Here is a 24,265-nt window from a genome sequence, read left to right as displayed (position 1 = left end):
CCAAACACCAAGCAGACTATTAATCTGGTTAGCGAACCTGTACATCACACTTCCATTCCTTTTGCCACACGATATATGTTGTCGATCTCAAGGCGAGTCTGTCATACTTGTGCTAGCCCGACCACTTTCTCATTCCAGTGATGCCGACCACAAACCGGATTATCTCATAATCCTTGTCGCATGACCATGCTTATCCTGGTCGGATCACACGAGGGGCCCAGAGTATATCTCTCCTGATCGGAGGGGCAAATCCCATCTTGCTCAACCATGTCTCGTAGCATGGTTCTGGACAAACCCGAAACCTACCTTTATAACTACCCAATTACGGAGTAGCGTTTGGTCGGCCCAAAGCAAGTCTATCACCATCCCGAGTACATGCGTCAGCTCAGGTCTTAGGACATAGAACATATGTTGTACTAGAGACTCATAGATGACATTTTGCTGCGACTCATAGTTGGGTCTGTCCGACTTGGACCTTATCTCGACTCGGATCCGACTACGTCGAATCCGACCAGATCCTTCCAAGTCCATATTATCTGGTTAGCATCCAATGCTCCATGGCTAGTGAGACCAAGCCATCGACCGTGTCATATGCTAGTCTAGTTGGCTGCGTGTCCACACAGCCCTTTCGACTAGGGACCTTTTAGGACAGTCATCATGCAATGCATAGTCCCACAAACAAGTCACATACTTGTTGATACACATCATTGATAATGTCCAAGGACTATCTTTATTCATAAACACATAGGAAATATCATCATACATGATTGCCTCTAGGGCATATCTTCAACAGTCTCCCACTTGCACTAGAGTCAATCAAATAGACATCGCATGCCCATAGCTCTAACGTGCCCCTCATGCTTGGGTTGTGGAAGCGGCTTAGTCAACGGATCCGCAACATTTGCATCCATGTGAATTTTGCATAACTCTACATCACCACTCTTTACGATCGTTCGTATCAGGTGATATTTCCGATCTATGTGTCTGACCTTGTGGTGATTCCTCGGCTCCTTGGCTTGTGCGATGGCACCAAAATTATCACAATAAAGGTCCAACAGTTTTACCGAGGCTGGGAAAATACCAAGATCATCCAGAAAGTTCCGAATCCAAACACCTTCCTTTGCAGCTTCACAAGCCGCAATGTGTTCGGCTTCTGTAGTAGAATCGGCCACCGTATCTTGCTTGGAACTCATCCAGCTCACTGCTCCTCCGTTCATGATGTACATGAATCCAGACTGTGATCGACAATCATCTCTATCGGTTTGGAAACTAGCATCGGCGTAACCCCTTACGACAAGCTCTTCCTCACCACCATAAACTAGGAACATCTCTTTAGTCCTTTTCAGGTACTTCAAAATAGTATTTACCGTTGCCCAGTGACTCTCACCTGGGTTGGCCTGGTATCTACTTGTTAGGCTTATTGCAAAAGCAACATCGGGCCACGTACATATCATGGCATACATGATGGATCCGATTGTCGAGGCATATGGAATCCTACTCATCTTGCTTCGCTCATCAGATGTCGAAGGACTCTGAGTCTCGCTTAGCCTTATACCATGTGAGAGTGGCAAGAACCCTTTCTTTGCCTCACTCATGTTGAACCTCTTCAACACTTTATCTATGTACGTGCTCTGGCTTAAGCCGAGCAGCCTCCTTGATCTATCTCTATAGATCTTAATGCCTAAAATGTACATTGCCTCACCAAGGTCCTTCATCGAAAACTTTCCATTCAATGACTCCTTGACCGAGTTCAGCATCGAAATATCATTTCCGATCAGTAGTATGTCATCCACATACAAGATCAAAAACACTATCAAGCTCACACTTAACTTCTTGTATAAACAAGAGTCCTTTTCACTTTTGATGAAGCCGAAACCAGTGACGACCTCATCAAAATGAATGTTCCAGCTCCGAGATGCTTGCCTCAACCCATAAATGGATCTCTTGAGCTTGCATACCTTACTAGTGCTAGTCGGATCGACAAAACCCTCGGACTGTATCATATCCACGTCCTCGATTAAATTTCCGTGAAGGAAAGCCGTCTTGACATCCATCTGCCATATCTCGTAATAGAAATATGCAGCTATAGCTAGTACAATCCTCACCGACTTCAGCATCGCTACCGGTGAGTAAGTCTCGTCGTAGTCAATTCCTTGAACTTGTCCATAACCCTTAGCGACAAGTCGAGCTTTGTGGATCTGAACATTTCCGTCCACATCGGGTTTTCTTCTTAAAGACCCATTTGCAACCAATGGTCGTTACGCCAGGCGGCAGATCAACCAAGTCCCAAATGTGATTCTCATCCATGGACTTTAACTCGAATCTCATGGCCTCCAGCCATGCCTCGGAATCTGGGCTCACCATCGCTTCTGCATATGTGGCTGGCTCGTCGCTTTCTAGCAACAATACATCACGCACTCTGCGCAATCTTTCCGACCTCCGTGGTTCCAGTGCCGCTTCCACTACGGGTTCCCTGACTGACTCCGGTATGATCTCATCACCAGCCGAGCCATCCCCGAGTGGTCCTTGAATTTCTTCGAGTTGGACCATCCTCCCACTGGCCTCCTGACTGAGAAACTCTTTCTCAAGGAAAACCCCATTCCGAGCAACAAACACTTTGTTCTCTTCCCGGTTGTAGAAGTTATATCCCAAGGTTTCCCTCGGATATCCCACGAATATGCATTTATCCGACTTGGGTGTAAGCTTGTCTGACATAAGTTTCTTGACAAATGCTTCACAACCCCAAATCTTTAGAAAAGACAAACTGGGACTCTTCCCGGTCCACATCTCATGTGGTGTCTTGTCTACGGATTTTGATGATACCCTGTTAAGTGTGAAAGCTGCAGTTTATAGAGTGTATCCCCAAAATGACAAGGGTAAATCCGACTTGCTCATCATAGATCAAACCATGTACAACAAGGTGCGATTCCTCCGTTCTGATACACCATTTCTCTGGGGCGTACCCGGAGGTGTGAGCTGAGGTACTATACCTCTGCTTTTCAGATGATCATCAAACTCCTGGCTCATGTACCCACCTCCACGATCAGATCGTAGAAGTTTTATAGTCTTGTCGAGCTGATTCTCCACCACGTTTTGAAACTCTTTGAACTTTTCAAAAGTCTCTGACTTGTGCCTCATCAAATAGACATATCCATATCTACTCAAGTCATCGGTAAAACTCACGAAGTACTGATAGCCACCTCTGGAAGTTGTGCTCATTGGTCCACACACATCACTGTGTATCAGTTCCAACAGCTCGGATGCCCTCTCGCAACTCTTTGCGAAAGGAGACTTAGTCATCTTGCGGAGCAAGCATGATTCGCATGTCTCAAACGACCCAAAGTTGGTCGAAGTTAGGAGTCCATCATCATGGAGCTTCTTCATGCGTTTCAGACTAATGTGTCCAAGTTGGCAATGCCAGAAGTATGTCGGATTTATCTCATTGGGCTTATGCCTCTTGACATTCACGTTATAGACCGGTTCCTGTTCTAGATTCAATATAAATAACCCATCAACAATAGGTGCATAGCCGTGGAATATACCATTCAAATAAATTGAACAACCATTGTCCTTTAAATTGAATTCATAACCCTGACTCATCAAGCATGAGGCAGAAATGATGTTCTGACTAAGTGCAGGAATGTAATAACAATTATTCAATTCCAAAATAAATCCAGAAGGAAGCTGGAGTTGCATCGTGCCGACCTCCAACGCAGCAACTCTTGCTTTGTTGCCGACCCTGATGTCAATCTCCCCTTGTGCCACATGCCTAGTTCTTACCATCCCCTGCATCGAGTTACAAATATGAACAACCGATTCGGTATCAAATACCCAAGAGCTACTAGGTATGTCAGCAAGGTAAATGTCTATAACATATGCAACAAGTGTACCTTTGCCTGAAGCAGCATTCCCGGCCTTCTTGCCATGCTCTGCAAGCCACTTGCTACAGTTCCTCTTCCAGTGACTAGTTTCCTTGCAATGATAGCAAATGGTCTTTGAGTCCGGTCCAGACTTCGGCGTAGCCGCGGAAGTTACCATCTCCGTGCCCTTTGCCTTAGCCTTCTTCTTAGACCAACTCTTCTTGAACTTAGCCGATTTCTGCACCATCAACACTTGATGCGTGCCTTTCTTAATATCCTGCTCTGCCACTTTGAGAATCCCATGCAATTCAGTGAGCTTCTTATCCATGCCATGCATATGATAGTTCAAGATGAATGTCCCATAGCTGGGCGGAAGAGAACCCAGAACTGCATCAGTAGCCAGCTCATCCAAGAGCGGGAAGCCCAACCGATCCAAAGCTTGCACATATCCGATCATCTTGATCACATGCGGTCTCAGTGGATCACCTTCCTTCAGCTTACAATCCATCAAGGATCGCCAGACGTTGAAATTTTCGGTCCTAGCATGCACCTAAAACATGCTCTTGAGACTCTTGATCATATCAAAAGCCCCAACGTCTTTGAAATGCTGCTACAAATCGGGCTCCATACAAGCCAGCATGAGGCAGCTGATCTTGTTTGATTCATCAACGAGTTTCTGGTAGGCATTCTTGGTTGTGGTACTAGCATTATCGGCAGGTTCCTCTGGAAGCGGATCCTCTAGAACTTGTTCCTTTTTATCATGCTTGAGAACAATTCTCAAATTTCTATACCAGGTAGTAAAGTTTGTTCCACTCAGTTTATCCTTTTCCAGAATTGATTTCAATGCAAAGTTGGGTTGAGCAGGTGGTGCCATTGATCTACAACAGAAAAATATGCAATCACTAAGCAATGTGTTTATGTAGAGTAATTCTAGCCTTAAACATAAATACTCCCACTGAAGTAAGCATCCCTCGGCAAACACTCGGTGATTCAGGATCCGACTAGCACATGCGACTAGTGAGCTTTAGCATCACTACTAGACAACATGTCTATCTAGTAAGCAAATCCTTGCTAATCGTATCTCTATACAACTCTTGTCGGTCGGCTAGGTATCTCATTGCCACAAGGCCCAAAACCGTTTTGATAGCCTTGTCAAGTTAACCTAATGCAGTGCATGTCCGTGTCCGACACGAACCCTTCAGTTCAAGGACACCTAGAAGCACCCCAATTTTATGAGCCCACTACTAGACGTACTTGACGTGCGAAGGTGCAACATCGGGGATGGCAATTCGCTTGATATTCATGAGGGATCTTTCAACCATTCTAACATGCATAGAAAACAAGGAAACATAACAATCACAAATAAACACATATTTTGAAATATTATGGCTCCTTCAAGGATGTTCTTCCAGGTTGGCTCCGACTCCGATGACCATCTAGGAACTCCATCTTATTTGTCACGCCGGGACGCCAAGCCACCAACCTGATCTCTATTATCCAACTACTACAACTAGTAATGAATTTTACATAGAGTCACAAGTCGACACGCAGGTCATTATACAATATAATGACAACACTTTGGCTCCTGCCGGCTGCCAAACATGGCACGCAGGCCATGTATAATTTACACACATGCATCACATACACATGAGCCATACTATTCACATCAAACCCTGCAAAATAAAGTTATGCATAGAATCGCATTCTACCGGTTTGAGTGATCGTGTACGAAATACAAGGCGCTACGCACACGTCGGGCGCTGTGATCACACGGCGAGATCGGAGGTCCGACTCATGGGCGGTGGCCTCTCGGTGGCACGGCGGCTCTGCCCGCGTGACGGCTGGCTCTACTCTGACGTCGGCTTGTCTGCGGTCGAACCGTGTCGACCTTCGCTTCATCTTCTCGTTGCCCGAGCTCTACTTCTGTTGAAGGGCTGGCCCGCTCCCAGCTGCAGTCCATCGCTCGTCTCGTGCCCAGTGCGGCAGGACCGATCTCATCTCACGCATGGTGTTGTAGGATCGAGCTTGTCTCGCGCACGGTCCAGCAGGACCGGCCTTGTCTCGCACATGGTGCCGCAGGACCAAGCTCGTCTCGTGCCCGGTGTTGCAGGACGAGTCGATGGAGCCCCGGTTTGGCCGACCTATTGGGTCTCGGCGCTGGGGCTGCCCAGGGGTGGGAAAAGTGGGATCTTTCCACTCTTCTCTTTGTTTGGGTAGAGGCAGATCACGGATGAGGTGGTGTCAAGGTCTTGGATGCCGGGGCAGCGGCCCTGGGGGTGGTTTCGCGGTGCTCATGGGCAGAGCCCGTGGCTTGGTGCTGCCCGGTGGCCATGGCCGTGTGGGCGACGTGGTAGCCGGGGTGTGGCGATCAGTGACGGCGAGTGTTGGCCGGGTGAAAAAACCCATTCTATCTTCGGACGGACCAACAGCGACGGAGCTTGTTCCCTTCTTGAAGGCATCGTCGCGGCTCTCGCTGCACTTCGTTTGGCTCCATGGGAAACTTTGATCTTCGGATCGGGTGGAGGCGGCACTCCAGTGTCGTATTCTTCCTAAAGGCACCATCTTAGAGCCCACGGTTCGTCGTGTGCGGCTTCGTCTCTTTGCGATAGTGCTAGGGGTGGTGTTGCTGCACTCAGCGCCTATATATCATGTCTTGGGCGTGTGCATGTGTTGTGGTGGCGTGTGTTTGTATCAGGTGATGATAATCTTTGTTTTATATATAAAAAGCGAGGCGGAAGCCTTTTGGGGTAATTAGGTAGATTTGATCTTATATCTACTATTAATAAAAGTTGCACTGCTAAATTTTGGGAAACTGTACTCGCCGATCTTGTGATGGAATGGATGCAATCTTTCCAATGAGATTTGATATTATGAAACACTAGTATTTAGATTAACAATATGAGAATTGAAACTGATTATAATATCTTGTTGTCGGCATAATAAAAATCAGGGTACCCCAAGCGTACCGACAGAACAAGAAATATGCTGAAATCCCTCCTCCTAATTAACACTACAACAGCTTCACCGTGTGGCGGCATGCAGATCTTTGTGAAGATTTACTGCTACACTGAGAGCCCCTCGAATGTCCATTCATTATGGAATTTTGCACGCACCTACACCGAGAGCCCGATGTTTTCAGAAATTATAGATCACATCTGAACTCCGAACACGCCGAATTCTCTGATCTGACTGATCTCATCGATCATCATGAATCCGATTCAGATTTACGTTTCACTCTTAACCCCGATGGCGGATAACCGACCGGTAGGGGTAGATCGTGTCACGACCTCATCGATCCCAATCAACAGAAAACATAGCCACATCGATCCCCATGTGCAGTTGATCTCATCAACCATGCACACAGCCAATCTTATCAATGATAACAGATCTCATCTATTGCCTCCACATATCTAATATGTGTACGATCTGAATCCAAATCCTATAGCAGAGGCTCTGATACCACTGTTGGGATCTACGCTACGATGCGTCGACTGCAAATTAAAATTTCCTACGCGCAGAACAACCAAGAACATGCTACGCGAGATGGATCACAGTTCGTTACCACTAGACGCGCAGTGTCGTGCAGCGGAAGAAGAGTTGGGGCAGCGCGTACGCGTGGATCATCTCCTCCTCGTCTGATCTCCCTCGTACAACTTGTGGTCGGTTCCCATGTACAGGTTCGCCGGAGCGGCACAAGTGCACCGCCTCTAACGGTATCCGCGCGTGCAGGAGGAACGTCGTGTGGTGGACTGCTAGGTCCGATCACACAACCAGCGGTGAGTGGAGGTGTCTATTCGCAACACATGCAAACCCTAGTGACAGCGCCGAAGCGATCAACCGCGTGAGTGTGCAGCACCTCCACTATATATATAGGCGTCTGTCCCGGGCTCAACACTTGGGCCTCGCACAGACCCTAAAGCCCATAAGTCTACTCGGCCACAATCCGAATACAGTTCGGATCACATCCGACCAGTGTCATCGGATCCGACCTCGTAGGTTCCTTCCCTTTAGCGCGCGACCCCTTAGGTTCAAGTCGGCTTGGTCACAGTTCGGATCAACTCCGAACTGCACGGTTGGTAGCGGCCTCTAGCAAGGCATGCCAAACACCAAGCAGACTATGAAGCTGGTTAGCGAACATGTACATCACACTTCCATTCCTTTTGCCACATGATATATGTTGTCGAGCTCAAGGTGAGTCTATCATCCTTGTGCTAGCTCGTCCTCTTTATCGTTCCAGTGATGCCGACCACAAACTGTATTATCTCATAATCCTTGTCACATGGCCATGCTTATCCTGGTCGGATCACACGAGGGGCCCAGAGTATATCTCTCCTGATCGGAGGGGAAAATCCCATCTTGCTCGACCACGTATCACAGCATGGTTCTGGACAAACCCGAAACCTAACTTTATAACTACCCAGTTACGGAGTAGCGTTTGGTCGGGCCAAAGCAAGTCTATCACCATCCTGAGTACATGCGTCAGCTCAGGTCTTAGGACATAGAACATATGTTGTACTAGAGACCCACAGATGACATTTTGTTGCGTCTCATAGTTGGGTCTGTCTGACTCGGACCTTATCTCGACTCAGATCCGACTATGTCGAATCCGACCAGATCCTTCCAAGTCCATATTATCCGGTTAGCATCCAATGCTCCATGGCTAGTGAGACCAAGCCATCGACCGTGTCATATGCTAGTCTAGTTGGCTGCGCGTCCACACAGCCCTTTCGACTAGGGACCTTTTAGGACAGTCATCATACAATGCATAGTCCCACAAACAAGTCAGTACTTGCTGATACACATCATTGATGATGTCCAAGGACTATCTTTATTCATAAACACATAGGAAATATCATCATACATAATTGCCTCTAGGGCATATCTCCAACACCATCGACGTCCTGGTACGACCCAACTTCAACAACGACAACCCGAGACCCTCGCGAGGCAGACGACACCAAGACCTCCCCGAGGGGCAGCCTCACCAGGCTGGCTCCCGAGGAGCGGAGATATCAATGCAAGGTGCACCTCACGAGGTTCATATGACGTGAGCCATGACGACAAAGGCTAGGGGGCGCCAGCGGGCGCAGTGTACCCATTTCCTCTTTGGTGCTAAGAAGGCAAGCGCAGGCGCGGAGTCCTGAGGCGTCAAGCAAATGTTTCCATTTTGGTGCAACAAGACCTAGACCGCCAGGATGGCATGACGGAGGTCATCGCAGGGCCAACCACGGCGTCACGACCAGGAGCTTTTGCAGGCTAAGACTACTTTTCTTAGGACAACTTGTACTAGTTGTCTCCCTTTTGATTTGGCTGTTGTGGGATCCCTTCCCGCCTACATTTGGGATGAGGACCAAGGCCACTATAAATAGGACCTAGCCACCACCATAGAGGGGATGGGATCCATTCCACCCTGACCTCCTCACCAGCTCATCGAGCCCAAGAACACCTCACCTCCTGAGGTTGTTCGTCCGTTGTATTAGTTCATCCACAGCCCCTCGAGGCCAATCCACCACAAAGCAGGAGTAGGGTTTTACACCGCAAGGTGGCCCGAACGTGGGTAAACTCTTGTGTCCCTTGTTCGTTGGGTTCGTCGAGCTAGGCCGTGGGATCGGAGTGTAGGCAGACTGGTGAGGACGAGTTCTTCGCACGTACCCCAGTGTTTGAACCTCTCAAGGGTCTACGGAACGTCGAATCTGACATTTGGCGTGCCAGGTAGGGGTGCGCCGGAGCTTCTCTCCTTCCAGTCCATCGGCCATTGCCCCACAACTCCGATGGCCGATGATCTAAGGGCTCATGCCGAGCACTGGGCTGCTTGGCCCGTCTGAGCGGAGCGTCCGCCCAAGAAGTCCTCCACTCCGTGCTCTAGGCGGCTTGTACACCGCCCAACACCGCTGAACGCGGGCGGCACGGGCCAGCACCGTCCGCCCTCGCACCATGGCGTATGCGCGCCACCACGCGATATTTGGGCTACACCGCGGCAATATCACCGCACGCTCATCGGGAGCAGGAAAACATGCAAGTTGCAATCATCATAGCGCGAGAGCTGCTGCATTGCAGGTTGGCGGAGGGCGGCCGCGACGCCTTGCTGGAGCGGGTCGCCAAGCTGCTTGACGCCGCGTGTAGGGGTGCAGCACCCTTCTACACCCTACCCATGCCTCAGGTGGTGGCAGGGGCGCGTGCCGGGCTCCGGCATGCCAGCGCGCCCCCGGAGTGCCTGGGGACCCGACAGCGTCAACATGGCCCGCGGAGCCGCTTGTCCTACCACAACTGTGCCACCTCCAGGTGAGGCAAGCTCTGGCAGTCCCCTGCGGGGCCGCGGCGGGATGTCACCCAATGGACGTCAGGACTGGGCACCGGGCCTGGTGGCCCACGGCGCGGGATGCCTAGGCAATGCCCCCGGCACAGCAACCCCAGACGCCTACGTGCCCTGCATGATGGACCTGGAGTATACGCCAGGGGAAGGCCTCGGCTCGTTTCCTGAGTCAGGTTGGGCAGAAGGGACGCAAGAGGCTGAGGCTTTCCACGAGGCGCTAGGAAGCTTCGCCAACCCCTTCGACGACAATAACCGTTGGGTACAACCAGTATCTCAGGAGCATGCTTACTCTAACCATGGACCGCAGGTGAACCAGGCAACAGCAGTGGCCAGAGACCCCAGGGCGGTGGCTCCACCCCGACAGGAGAGGCTCACTGGGGGCTGCACGGGAGAGGGCCGGAGCTAGTGCCTCCCCCGTGCCGCATGGAGCAAGGTGTTGCACGGAGGTAGGTCCTCTGCCGGGGAAGGCGCCTTGGTCTCGTCCTGGTTTCCGGATGCCCCAACAGTGGTCGGGGGCGACGCAGGGCGAGGCCCTCGTCTGGCAATATGAAGCAAGGCTCGCGCTTGTGAAGGTCTTCGCTCGTGACACTCTCATGTAATAATCAGTGGGGTTGTAAATGCCCCAGAGTCTCCCGAGTGCCGCCCTTGGGCCTCACGGGGGCTCCCGCCCATGTCCAAGTGGAAGCACCATGCTCCGTGCTGGCCATCGACACTGTCCCCCAATGACTATGCTCACATCCAGTGAAAACACTTAGCTCCGCGCTGGTGAGAAGACAAGAAGACTAGCTAGGTGCCGGATGTGGCTATTTGCTTTTGTTCCTTCTTTTGTAACCCGATTCGTCGCCTTTTGGATTGAGATTTGAAGTTCTCTTTGTGTTGTTAAAAATGGGGGGAATTTTGTCTTGATTTGTGTCGGTTTATCGCCTCCTGGTTGCCTATTTTTCTGGCGGGCTCGCACCTGCTTCCCCCCTGCGAGCGCCTCGCGAGTGGGGGTTGGGCGTGGTATGGCGTGCCAAGCACGCTCGGGTTGGCCCAGCCGACCGCAAGGCTCTCCAGGCCTGGGATGCAATCATCGCAGGATCACCGCACGCATACCCAGCCGTAGTCCGGCATTCGTTCCTCGCGAGGCCCTCTCTAGCGAGCAAGCAGGCCCCTCGAGAGACCTAAAACCTCGCGAGCCATGAAGAGCTTGCCTCAGAAGGAAGGCACGTCTGCAACTTCAGAACCCGCTCAAGGCCTACTAAAATGAAGATAAGTCTTAGCAACAACCCTGCTTGAGGGCTCACAAGTTCGCGATAGCACATTTCAAATCCTACTTTATAGGACATTGGTTTATACATTACAAGGGGCACCCCCTCCAAAATGCTCTCACGCCCTGCGGGGCCGTGTCCGAGTTTTTGCGTGCAGGTCGAGGCGAAGGAACGTAGGCCTAGCTGGACGTGCTACCTCTAGTACCGCCCTAGTTGTCTTCATCCGTGCTACTTGCGCTGCCACTGACGTCGTCGTCATCGTCGTCGTCCGCACCATCTTCATCCGCCACGATCACCGCCGCGTCATCCTCGGGGGAGAACTCTCTGACCAGAGCGTCCACATGATCGTCCACCCAGTACGACAGGTTATCCTGGATAACTCTAGGCACGGGGGCTATGCCGGTGTCAAAATAAAAGTGGGGGTCGAGGTTCTGGAGGTGGCTGAAGATGCATGAGAATGCGCGCCCAAGGAGGCCCCGGCTCCTCTCCTCAATGAGCTCGCGAGCTGTCACACCCTAGCTAGTTCATGCATTAGAGTGTTGCATCATATTTACTCTTTCATCAGAAACCTGAAATGGGGATGACAGAACCCCCAGCCCCCTCTGAAACCAACTAGGGTTTACTAAAAACTTTTTCAATGAACCTGAAATGCCCTTCTAAAATGCCCATCATTTTTGTCTTGGTTCAGAACCTCTGCCAAAAGTGATGCACATTTTCCTAGGCCATCTTAGGGTTTGTGAATTGAATCATAAATATTTGAATTTGGGCATTTAAAATTATATAAAATATTTAAATGCTCAAATATCTCCAAACTAAAATGTTTCATGTTGGAAATAATCCAACTATGGACCAGGAGTAGTTTGGTGATTTTAGGAGTTGCCTAAGTATTTTTATTAATTCAACAAAGTTGCAGAAGTATTAAAAAAACAGAAAATAGAGAAAAATAGAAAAACTTACCTGGCGCCAGCACCCGGCCCACCTGCCGGCCCAGCCCAGCGCCGCTCCAGCGAGCTGCTTGCCGGCCAGGCAGGCAAGCAGGTGCCCGACGGCGACCGCAGCGCGCGCCACGCACCTGCTCGCCGCCTCGCCGCTCCCCTCACCCGGTGACGTCGTGGATCGCCCTCCCTCTCTCCCCCGAAACCCCCAGACACCCCCTTTCCTCTCCAGCTCCTCCCCCTCGTGCCCCCCCAGCCATGGCCGACGCTACCGCCGCCGTGCCTACGTCGTAGCCGCGCTCCCCGCCGCCCGTGCGTCCTCTCGTCGTGTCCAGGAGCTCCGCCGCTGTCCACTTCATCGAGCAAGCCGAGCCCCGAGCGCTCGCAACGCCCGAGTCCACCGCAACGACCTCGCCCGAACCGCCGTCGCCGGAGATCCCCTTCAACGCTGTCGTCGCTCCGGTCCGTCCCCGGCCGCACCAAGGGCTTCGTCGAACTCCCCGTGAGCTTAGTCATCTTCCCCTCTCTTCTTTTCTTGCTCACGAGCCGTGTAGCGACCTCCCGGAGCTCAACCGCACCCACCACCGTGGAGCTCGTCGCCGACGTGCTCCCGATCACCCTCCGGCCACAAACTGGTGTCCATCATGCTCACCGCGTCACGTAGCACCTAACTAGCTACTCCCCGCACCTCACCGACCCCTCTAGCGTAAAGTTCGCCCTCGGTCGAACTCCGGTGGCCGCCAAAGTCGTCGCCGGCGCCAACTCCGGCCACCCCGACCCCAACGGACTCCACCAAGAGCTGCGGCTCGTCCTCAGCTCCACTTCGGTGGTCTCCGCGACCCATTTGGTGGCCGAAACGGCCAAAACCACTTCCGCCGCCGCGTCGGGCTCGCCGGCGGCTAAACGCCGGTGCAGCCGACCCGTGTTTGACCACGGGTGGGCCCTGGTTGACTCCCCTGAGTCAATGACAGGTGGGGCCTAGCCCTGTTAACTAATTAGGATTAGTTTAAATTAATTTTAGTTTAATTAATCACACTGACACGCGGGACCCACTGTTAGGTTTGACCCGGACGTGTCCCGTTGACCTGCTGATGTCACACTGACGTCAGGCTGACGTAGTAATTGATTTTCTGGATTTAATCTAATATAGGAAATTCCATAATATAGTTTAAACTTCAAAAATTCATAACTTTTATTCTGTAACTCCAAATCAGACAAATTATATATGAAAAATGATCAGAAAAATCCAATCTATCCATCTGTACTATTTTTATGCATGACTAAACAAGTTAACTTGATGTTTAATGCAGAACAAGGAAAAACACTTTAAAGGACCATGTTTGAGTTTGAAATTTGAATCTTTGATTCAAATTGGTTCAAACCCTTCTGGTCTTAGTTGCATTAGCCCAACACACTCATATTGCCATGTTTCATGCATGCATCATATTGTTGCACATTGTTTGGTGATGGTTGTGTATCGGTGTTCTTTGCGGCAGGATCTGCCTCCGAGGAGTACCATGATTACCCTAACGAAGAACCGTATCAGTGCATCGAATCATCAGGCAAGCAACCAACCATTTGATCATATCGATACAATCCCATGTTCTCGCTCCTGCTCTCTTTTACTGCATTAAGACAACGCGTTTCAAACTGCTGTGTGTTACGGTAGTTGAACCCATTTCCTCTGCATGACCTGTCATTGCCACAGTAACTAGATGAAACCCACTAGCATGTGTAGGAGTTGTTTGAGCCATATGTATGTGTTGTTCCTACCTTGCTATGCCTGCTATGCTTAGAGTCGTGTCAGGTCTGGTTCATCTGGGTGATGGACTAGAGTGAAATGATTATGTCGGTAATGAAAGTGGTGTGGTGAACATGATTTGGTAAAGGTATCGATGAGAGGCCATGTAGGAGTACATGGTGGGTTGTTTCATTGAAGCTGACCTTAAGCACTGAGATCTGTATGTGTGATTTAAGATTCAGCTACTACCATGCATTGGGCCCAAAACCAATGGACCCTCTCGACTTCTTATTCACCCTAGTTCTCTGTCCAGGAGTTGCAAGTAGTTTCTGGTGTTTGTAGCCTACTGGAGGCCGTGGACAGCGCTGACCGTAGGGGTGGGCTGTGATGCGGTAGGTACGTGGCACGGTGTACCGAATACCCGTTAGGTATCTCGGGAACCCTGTTCACATCGTTTGGGGCTGTGAGCGAAACCTCGGCCAGATCTCCTCATGGATGGAACCCGAATAGGCGATAAACCTGGACTAGAGACTTAGGTGATTAGGTAGGTCGTGGCCGACACCCACGTTGGGCTTCCGCTTGAAGGTTGCCGAGTACATGTCGTGTAAACGACGGTAAGTGGTGAGAGCGTGTATGAAGAAGTACACCCCTGCAGGGTTATCATGATCTATTCGAATAGTCGCGTCCGCGGTAAAGGACTACTTGGTTGCCTATACAGTTCATAGACAAGTAAATGGAAACTACTAAAAGCCTCAAGATAAGTGTGAGTGCCGAGGATCGCTCTTCCGTAGGAAGACGGAGGTGGATCCTCGGTAGTGTATTGAAGTGGTGAGTAGTGGACTCGTGTACGCAAAACCATTTCAAGTTGGAGTCTCGTAGGATAGTCTAGCCAAGAGTCAAAGCTGGCTTGCTGCAATAACTCCACCAACCCTTCTTGATAATGTGCATGTATGTAGGATCTGATGTAAGTCTTGCTGAGTACCTTTGTACTCATGTTGCTATAATTTACATTTTACAGAAGACGCTGCAACCCCTTCTGATGGGTTCTTCGTAGACGTTGACATCAATGAGTAGGCTAAGGCCCAGGTGGTGATCCTGAGCTTGTGAAGGACCACGTATTATAGCTAGGCTTTCCAAGCCTCTTTTATTTTACTAGTTGTCTGTACTCAGACAAGTTACTTCCGCTGCTGGTTTGTATGACTGTATGACTTGAATGCGGGGTCGTGTGACCCGTACCTTTGTGTATGTTATGTATGGCTCTCTGAGCCTTAAATAAAGTACTTGTGTCATAGAGTCATGTTGTCATGCCTTGTTGTATTTGCACATATCGAGCCTATTGTGTGTATGATTGAAATGCTTGGTATGTGTGGGATCTGACTATCTAGTTGTTTATCCTTAGTAGCCTCTCTTACCGGGAAATGTCTCCTAGTGTTACCACTGAGCCATGGTAGCTTGCTACTGCTCTGGGACACTTAGGCTGGCCGGCATGTGTCCTTCTTCGTTCCTGTGTCTGTCCCTTCGGGGAAATGTCACGCATTGAGTACCGGAGTCCTGTTAGCCCGCTACAGCCGGTTTACCGGAGTCCTGCTAGCCCAGTGCTACAGCCCGGACCCACTTGCTGATGACCGACACGTTCGTTGCTGGGTCATGGATGCCTGTCCCTGTAAGTCTGTGCCACTTTGGGTTTATGACTAGCCATGTCAGCCCGGGCTCCTTATCATATGGGTACTAGCGACACTATCATATACGTGTGCCAAAAGGCGCAAACGGTCCCGGGCAAAGGTAAGGCGACACCCGTGGGAATAACGTGCGTGAGGCCACAAAGTGATATGAGGTGTTACATGCTAGACCTATGTGGCATCGAGTCGGGGTCCTGACACGAGCCCTTGCGGCCCGGTCCTCCAGGCGCGTCACGGCCTAGGTGAAGAAACAAAGATGGCTGGCATAATCTTCCACGTGAGGATGGGGGCGCTCTCCATGCACATGGTACTCAGGGCTCGGTTGGCCATCACCCTGAGGGCCTGGAGCATAGGAGCATGCTCGCACTGCAGCGTCTGCCGATGACACGCCTCGTCCACGTTCTTCTTTGCGAGGGATGCGACGCCATCAATCTGCCGCTGGAGTGAGAGAAAGATAGCACGTGAGGAGGCCAAGTCAGCCAGGACCGAAGCCTGAGCTGCCTTGGCGGCCCTCTCGCGCTGCTCCGTGTAATGCCCCGAGACTGATGTGCCAGGTGTATTCCAGTTATTCGCTATTGTTTCCTTGTCATTGCTTGCGTGTCATGCATTTCATATCAAGTCATCATGTGCATTTCATTTGCATACATGTTCGTCTCATGCATCCGAGCATTTTTCCCGTTGTCTGTTTTGCAATCCGGCGCTCCCATGTCCTCCGGTGTCCCTTTCTACCTATTTTCGTGTGCGGGTGTTAAATGTTCTCGGATTGGACTGAGACTTGTCATGCAGCGTTGCTTCACTACCGGTAGACCGCCTGTCAAGTTTCGTGCCATTTGGACTTCGTTTGATACTCCAACGGTTAACCGAGGGACCGAAAAGGCCTCGTGTGTGTTGCAGCCCAACACCCCTCCAAAGTGGCCCAAAACCCACCTAAACCTCCTCCATCACCTAGGCCGTTCGATCACGATCGCGTGGCCGCAAACCGTGCTCAATTTGGAGCCTCCTAGCTCCCTCCGCCTCTATATATAAACCTTCCCCGAAATTTTCGGATCTCTTCCCCGAAACCCTAGTCTCCCTTCTTCCTCCGCGCGCCGGACAACGTCCGCCGGCGCCGGACGTGTCCGTTTCCTCCCCCGCAGCCACTGAGGGCTTGCCACGTGTCCCCGGTCGGCCTCCACCGCCGCAGCCCATGGCGGGCCATCTCCACCGCGCGACCGGGCCGCGGCCCCGCCGCCCGGAGCCACGCGCTGTGGCCGCCGACATCGCCGCACCGCCATCTTGCTGCTCCGCCACTGAAAGCGCCGACCACCGCCGTGCCTTCGCCTCCTCGTCGCCTCACCGTGGGAGACGCTGCCCCGCCGTCCGGCGCCTCCTCGTCGCTGGAGCGCCCCGGATCCGGCCGTCCCCCTTCTCCGACGAGCTTCTCCACTCCGGCCGCCTCTTCTTCTCCGGTGAACAAGAATTCCGGCGACCTCGACATCCGCGCCTGATCCAGATCTTATCTGAGATTCGATTGACTTTTGCACCCCTAACCCTAATTTATTTTGCATAGTTCATCATGGCATAACTTCATCACCGTTGCTCTGATTCGTGCGTGTAGCATATCGAAATGTTCGTCTCGGCGAGTACTCCATTTCATCTCATTGCATCATGTTCATTTGAGCTCATCTTGATACCCTAAATGCTGTAGGAAGAGTGCTAGTTTCTGTTAGCTTCATATCCTTAACAGGATTTGGACATTTGTCATTTTTGCCATGATTAATGTGTGCATGCTATGATCTTGAGCCCTACATGTGTTTTGAAGTATGCCATGCCATCTTTCCAGGGGTGTATGCCATGTATTTTTGTGAGCTCTGTGGTGACTAGCACAAGCATGCAAAGTATCTTACTTAATGTTGCTGATTTCAGGGACTTAGAAATATTCTAAGTCTTTGCCCTGTTTATATTTTTATGCCATGTGTTCTTGTTGCTACAGAGTGATCCATGCCTCTTTTGAGTATGACCAGTAAGGATGTTTTGTAGATATTGTGGTGCTCTATACATCCATGTCTTTGTTTGCAGTTATGTAGCACCCTAGCTTGAGTCAATCGAGCTCTACTTTTGCTATAAAATGTTCCTGGCAGATTGTTTACATGTTAAGCAATTTTGCCAAGCTTGTTGCAGTTGATCCATGCATGGTTTGTTGTTGTTCTTGCCATGTTTAGCTTCTATGCCATGTCTACTTGCTGGGTGTATGCTTAGTTTGTCATGAAGTGCCTTGTAGTGAGTGCATCGAGCTCGTAAACATGCCTACTTAATATCTATCTTGCCATGTTCCAGTTTTCTGCTAAGTCTGAATATGTTAACATAACTTGCTATGTTCACTTGGATGCCATTGTATTTTCTGATCCCTTTTGGCTTAAGGTCAATAAGGGACTTTCGTTGTATGATTTGAGTAGCTGCATGCCATGCCTTGCTTTGCCATGATATGTTCCTGTAGCATATTGTTATCTTGCTCTAAACATTGCTTCCTGATGTTAAATTCCTGACATGTTATTTTCACTAAGTCTGTAACCTGTTATCTTTTGCACTTTTGCCATGCTTGTTTGAACCTGTTATTGAGTGAATTAGCCGTAGCTCAGTGTTCATCTTTTGTCAAGCATCTTGAGTGGATCCCTGCCATGTATTTTGTTGCTATGTTAGAGTGTTGTAGCATGTTGTTCTTGATGCATTTAGATGGTCTCGTGCTGTTAATCGTAGACTCGTGCCATATTTGTTTTGCTTGCCATTTGCAAACCGTGCATCCGATTCCGGTGATCTTTATATCGATTTCGACCAAAATCAACTCATCTTTCCAGTGGAACTCTTGGTTTTCCAAGTTGAGGCCAGGTTCAATCTTTCCTTTCTGAAACATGCATATGCATCGCTTACCGCATCCCGCGTGTCATACCATGTTTTGCATCATGTTACTTGTGCATTGCACGTGGTTGATTGTGTCTCCCTTTGCTTGTTGTTCTTGCTTGGGTAAAGCCGGAAGGCGAGTACGTGATCAAGGAGCCCGTTGAGTACGTTTACGAGGATCAAGCTAATGTCAACTCAGAGAACTTTACAGGCAAGATGACCATACCCTCGAAATCACTTCTATCTTTGCTTGCTAGATGCTCGCTCTTTTGCTATGCCTATGCTACGATACCTACAACTTGCTTATCATACCTCCCCTATTGCCATGTCAAACCTCTAACCCACCTTGTCCTAGCAAACCGTTGTTTGGCTATGTTACCGCTTTGCTCAGCCCCTCTTATAGCGTTGCTAGTTGCAGGTGAAGATTGGAGTTTGTTCCTTGTTGGAACATGTTTATTGTTGGGATATAATTATTATATCTTGTCTATTTTAATGCACCTATATACTTGGTAAAGGGTGGAAGGCTCGGCCTTATGCCTGGTGTTTTGTTCCACTCTTGCCGCCCTAGTTTTCGTCATACCGGTGTTATGTTCCTTGATTTTGCGTTCCTTACACGGTTGGGTTATAATGGGAACCCCTTGACAGTTCGCCTTGAATAAAACTCCTCCAGCAATGCCCAACATTGGTTTTACCATTTTCCACCTAGCCTCTTTTTCCCTTGGGTTTCCGGAGCCCAAGGGTCATCTTTATTAAACCCCTGGGCCAGTGCTCCTCTGAGTGTTGGTCCAAACTAGAGCCCCTTGCAGCGCCACCTTGGGGAAACTCGAGGGCTGGTTTTAGTTGTATGGATTGCTTATCCGGTGTGCCCTGAGAACGAGATATGTGCAGCTCCTATCGGGATTTGTCGGCACATTCGGGTGGCTTTGCTGGACTTGTTTTACCATTGTCGAGATGTCTTGTAACCGGGATTCCGAGTCTGATCGGATTGTCTTGGGCGAAGGAATATCCTTCATTGACCGTGAGAGCTTGTGATGGGCTAAGTTGGGACACCCCTGCAGGGATTTGATCTTTTGAAAGTCGTGCCCGCAGTTATGGGAAGATGGGAATTTGTTAATGCCCGGTTGTAGATAACCTAAAGCTTATCTTAATTAAAATGAATCAACTGAGTGTGTGGCCGTGATGGTATCTTTTCGGCGGAGTCCGGGAAGAGAACACGGTCTCATGTTATTCTTGATCGTAGGTTGTTCTAGGATCACTTCTTGATCATAGTTTCTCGACCGTGCCTTTGCCTTCTCTTCTCGCTCTCATTTGCGTATGTTAGCCACCATTTATGCTAGTCGCTTGCTGCAGCTCCACATCATACCTTTTACCCTTCCTAAAAGCTTAAATAGTCTTGATCGCGAGGGTGTGAGATTGCTGAGTCCCCGTGACTCATAGATTACTTCCAAAACCAGATGCAGGGACCGATGATACCGCTCCAGGTGATTCGACTGAGCTCAAGTGGGAGTTCGATGAGGACTCAGGACGATACTACGTTTCCTTTCCAGACGATCAGTAGTGGTGCCCAGTTGGGGCGATCGGGGACTTCGTCGCATTTGGGGTTGTTCTTTATTTTGGTTCCGTAGTCGGACCTTGATTGTATCTGGATGAATGTAATGATATTTATGCTATTGTGTGACGTGGCGAGTGTAAGCCAACTATGTATCTCTTTCCCTTATTTATTACATGGGTTGTTGTGAAGATTACCTCACTTGCGACATTGCTTACAATGCGGTTATGCCTCAAAGTCGTAATTTGACACGTGGGAGATATAGCCGCATCGTGGGTGTTACACTCCGCCTTGTTCAGATTTGTCTTAAGAGCGGCGGTCCTGCCCTCAACTTCGGCTTCCAGGAGCTCCAGCTTCAGGCGGTACTCATCGGCAAGATTTGCGCGAGCCATCGCCACCCTCCGGTCGACCTTCTCTTGGACCTTGGCTTCCTGCGCAATGACGGTGTCCTCAGTCATGGCCACCTGGCGCTCCCTCACCTCCAGCCGGTCAAGGTCCAGGCTGCGCTCCAAGGCCTCCAGCGCTAGTGCCTCCTCGCGTTTCAGGATCTCCTTCTCTTCGGAAGGTGCTCCCCCTCATAGACGCCAAGACGGCCCTGCGTGCCTCGATCCGCTGCTTAAGGGTAGCGTTCAAGGCCTGGAGCTCCCGTTCGCACTCCTCGGCGGCCTCACAACTGTCGACTGCCTTGGCCTCCTCCAAGGCTCGGGCGCTAGCTCGCGTGAGGTCACAAGGGACACCGCAGCCTTTGCCTTGTGGTGCTCATGCTGAAGATGCCCAAGGTTGATGGCGACCTTCAACTGGTGCCACTCGTGAGCCAGGCGAAGGTCCTCCGTCTCAAGGAGAGCGTCGACATCAACAAGCTCTTCTCCGAGCCGGCTCAGCGTACCCATCGCCTCCCGGAAGAGCTCGTGGCGCACGGCACCGCGCCCGCGCGTGAGCTCCAGCGCGCGGCCAAGCCCATCCTCCATGCTGAGAATTGTTGAGGAATCTTAAGGTGGCCTTCCTGCCCCTAGCAGGGGGTTCAAGGGCGGTGCCTTCCCCGCCACCTTTCGGACCTTAGCGGAGGTGCTGGGTGGCGCAGCATTGCCACCCGAAGAAGAAGCTAGTACTGGGGCTGCCTGGCCACCAGTGATGACCAATGGAGGAACCCTTGGCACGCCTTCTGCACCCAGGCCGGATAACGAAGGAAGGACTCCAGGAAAGCAGGGTCAAGACCCCCCATTGGCGTGTCCGCCTCTTGGGCAGGCCTTGTGCCGCGCTTAGTGGTCAGGCGTGGGGGGCTTGATGACCCACAAGTATAGGGGATCCATCATAGTCCTTTCGATAAGTAAGAGTGTCGAACCCAACGAGGAGCAGAAGGAAATGATAAGCGGTTTTCAGAAAGGTATTCTCTACAAGCACTGAAATTATAGGTAACAAATAGTTTTGTGATAAGATAATTTGTAACGAGCAACAAGTGACAAAAGTAAATATAGTGCAGCAAGGTGGTCCAATCCTTTTTGTAGCAAAGGACAAGCCTGGACAAATTCTTATATAGAGAAAAGCGCTCCCAAGGACACATGGGAATTATCGTCAAGCTAGGTTCCATCATGATCATATGATTCGCGTTCGGTACTTTGATAATTTGGTATGTGGGTGGACCGGTGCTTGGGTGCTGTCCTTACTTGGACAAGCATCCCACTTATGATTAACCTCTATTGCAAGCATCCGCAACTACAACAAAAGTATTAAGGTAAACCTAACCATAGCATGAAACATATGGACCCAAATCATCCCCTTACAAAGCAACGCATAAACTAGGGTTTAAGCTTCTGTCACTCTAGCAACCCATCATCTACTTATTACTTCCCAATGCCTTCCTCTAGGCCCAAATAATGGTGAAGTGTCATGTAGTCGACGTTCACACAACACCACTAGAGGAGAGACAACACACATCTCATCAAAATATCGAACGAATACCAAATTCACATGACTACTAATAGCAAGACTTCTCCCATGTCCTCAGGAACAAACGTAACTACTCACAAAGCATATTCATGTTCATAATCAGAGGGGTATTAATATGCATATAGGATCTAAACATATGATCTTCCACCAAATAAACCAACTAGCATCGACTACAAGGAGTAATCAACACTACTAGCAACCCACGGGTACCAATCCCAGACTTAGAGAAAAGAATTGGATACAAGAGATGAACTAGGGTTTGAGAGGAGATGGTGATGGTGAAGATGTTGATGGAGATTGGCCCCCTCCCGATGAGAGGATCGTTGGTGATGAAGATGGCGATGATTTCCCCCTCCCGGGGGGAATTTTCCCTGGCAGAACAGCTCCGCCAGAGCCCTAGATTGGTTCTGCCAAGGTTCCGCCTTGTGGTAGCGGAGTCTCGTCCCGAAAGCTTGCTTATGATTTTTTCCTCATCGAAAGACTCCATATAGCAGAAGATGCGCATCGGAGGGCCACCAGGGGGCCCACGAGGCAGGGGGCGCGCCCAGGGGGTAGGGCGCGCCCCCACCCTCGTGGTCAGGGTGTGGCCCCCCTCTGGAACTCCTTGCGCTCAGTATTTTTCATATATTTTGAAAATGACTTCCGTGAAGTTTCAAGAGTTTTGGAGCTGTGCAGAATAGGTCTCTAATATTTGCTCCTTTTCCAGCTCAGAATCCCAGCTGCCGGCATTCTCCCTCTTTATGTAAACCGTGTAAAATAAGAGAGAATAGGCATAAGTATTGTGACATAATGTGTAATAACAGCCCATAATGCAATCAATATCGATATAAAAGCATGATGCAAAATGGACATATCAACTCCCCCAAGCTTAGACCTCGCTTGTCCTCAAGCAAAAGCCGAAATCAAAAAATATGTCCACATGTTTAGAGATAGAGGTGTCGATAAAAAGAAAATACGGACATGAGGGCATCACGATCATTCTTAGAACAGCAACTTATATAATTCTTGTCATATGATCTCTTATGCTAGAGTAACAATTTAATCACAATTTCAAGTATGAATCATAAATTTCATTGAAAACTAACAAACTATAATCTCAGTCATTGGAGCAATTGCAATTTATCATAACATAGGAAAGAGTCTGTCGGGGAAACTGATCCACGAACACCTATGGGGCCGGCGGACCGGGCCCCTTTCGGTTAGGCGGGGGGCGGAGGTCGCACGAAGAGCAGATCGAGGCGAGGCACACGAGCAGTTTACCCAGCTTCGGAGCTCTCCGGAGAGATAACACTCCTACTGATGCTTGTCTGGTTGTATTATCTGGTGTTCTTGCTCTCGAGCGAGAGAGTGTGATGTTTTCTGGGCTACGGATGAATCGAAGCAAACTGTCCGAAGCTCCCAACCTCCCGAACCCAACCCCCTCTACGTTGCGCATGGGCCTTCTTTTATACGCTAAAGGGGTCACCGACAGGTGGCAACGCAGAGGAGGGTAAAAACGTAAAAAGCGAGGTAGTTGATACAGTTGCTTGTACAGTGCACCCTGCCTAACCATGACGGCAAGGGACAAGGGCATTAAATGCCCATCTGAGTTGCTCGAACAGTGCAGAAAAGGACCGTTAGGGGCGCCACCGTTTGCCACGATGGCGATCCTGTCAGCTTCGCATGCCACTGCACACCGCTGGCTGCACAGCCTCCCGCCACGCGCGCCCGGACAAGCCCCCAGAGCGACACATTGGTGGATGCGCTGGAGCATGGGCGCAGAGTGGCCGCCTGCCGCGGCAAGTGCCTTGCCGCTGTTGTTATCTCGCCGGGTCCAGAAGCTCGTCGCTCACCGGGCCTCGGGGTACCTTGTTTAGTCTTCCCGGCAAGCTCCTCTTGCCGGGGCCTTGTTGCCTTGCCGGAGCGCGTGGCGCGTCACGGCAAGTTCCTTGGAGCGCCTTGGTTGGCCTTCCCGGCAAGCTCCTCTTGCCGGGGTCTTGTCTCCTTAGCTTAAATACTTTGTTCTTGGATGGCTCCAAGGGAACCTTGGGGGATCTTGGCGTTCGCCCGGCAAGCCTTTGCCGCGGGGTGCTGCAACTGCCCGTGCACAAGTTCGGGGTACTAGGGTACCCCTA

This window comes from Triticum dicoccoides, chromosome 2A, assembly GCF_002162155.2.
Source record: "Triticum dicoccoides isolate Atlit2015 ecotype Zavitan chromosome 2A, WEW_v2.0, whole genome shotgun sequence".
NCBI classification, from domain to species: domain Eukaryota; kingdom Viridiplantae; phylum Streptophyta; class Magnoliopsida; order Poales; family Poaceae; genus Triticum; species Triticum dicoccoides.
This window is presented reverse-complemented; position numbering follows the sequence as displayed.